This window comes from Trachymyrmex cornetzi, unplaced genomic scaffold, assembly GCF_001594075.2.
Source record: "Trachymyrmex cornetzi isolate Tcor2-1 unplaced genomic scaffold, Tcor1.1 scaffold81, whole genome shotgun sequence".
Classification (NCBI taxonomy): domain Eukaryota; kingdom Metazoa; phylum Arthropoda; class Insecta; order Hymenoptera; family Formicidae; genus Trachymyrmex; species Trachymyrmex cornetzi.
The window spans coordinates 10,169-11,664 of record NW_017300147.1 but is presented as its reverse complement, the minus strand read 5'-3'; positions in this window follow the sequence as shown (position 1 = coordinate 11,664).

Below are 1,496 nucleotides of genomic sequence, written 5' to 3'. Positions count from 1 at the left end.
AAATATTTATGTTAATAATAGCAAATTTATATCAATTGTCGGTAATGTCAGCGTTCTTGAATTACCTCCAGGCCCTTGAGGCCCTTTTTATAGCCGAAAATTTGCCCAGGGTTGACGGTCTTTAATTATATCTCGTCGGTGATAAAATCAAAGCTTGCGCGGACTTTTTGCTAAAGAGCCGCTCTAATCTCGTATTGATCGATACGACGCAGAAAACTGGAGCGTATCATGATAAATTTGATTTTATGATATTATAAAATATGAAAGTAATTAGACGTGGAACAAAATCGCATTTTCCCGCGTATTTTCTACACTGCGGGGGAGATCAATGGCGGATTGACCGACCGAGATTTTCGTTGCCGCGACTCGCCTAAATCATAATATAAATATTATAGCAGTATACAGCATGTATTATATACGAACCAAATATCAATTTATCACCTGCAACCTTAAAAAGTGGATGCAAGAAAGTACCCTCAGAAAAGTGGACCTTGCTATGTAGTTATCACATCCACTTCGTCTGGGGGCAGTAGTGCACGGAATGCGTTATGCTGGATTCACCCTGCATCCGATGTGCGTCGTACGACGTTCTGCAACCAATCAGAAAACAGGATTCCAATGGATTTTGCTCCGTCAAAATCCTGTTTTCTGATTGGTTACAAAGCGTCGTACGACACAAATCGGATGCAGAGTGAATCCAGCATTACAAGCGCTACGTGGGCTTTTTTCCGACTTTCGCTCCTATTTGCAAGAAAATTGATGTTTCGGTATCTGTTATTATTTTTGCAAACCAATCACATCAGGTTTTCGCGTTTGCTCTTCTTACAAGCGCTAACAGGGCTTTTTCCGAATTCCGCTTCTATTTGCCAAAAAAATGGATGTTTTCGGTATCCGATATAATTTTAACCTTTAAGAATTTAAACTTTAAATGCGCTCTTTTCTCGAAAACGTCGTTTTCTTGGCGGTTGACACGATTTTGAAAAGACTAACCGACCCATTTAAAAAATTCTTACGGCGTTGTATTCGTAGATTGATTAGCTACCGCGTAAACTAGAATAAACCGATTTCACTAAAAATGAAATTTTTTATCCAACTTTTTTGATCGAAATAAAAGCATTTTTTCGCATCACTTTCTAAAAACACGTGTCAACTCGCGAATTTTCAATATTTTTCAATAATTCTAATTTACGCGATAGTTACGCAATAAACTTTGAGAAAAAATTTTGTTTTTTTATTTCTGGCTATTAGTTCTCGAGATATCGTGTCAACCATTTGTTACGTCCAAATCCTTGGAAAATTTTTGATTGTTAGTGATCCTCTCGGAGAATGAAAGGAACGGAAACGGTGAGGGTACTTGGAAGGACGGTCAGACTCTTTTCTCGCAGGTACCCGCACGGAGGCGAGTGCCGCAAGTCGAAAGCATCCCTTTTGTGCTCGCTTCGGAATATGGGTCAACGTCCCGTAAGGACGCTTTAACACCTGTTTCCTACGAACGG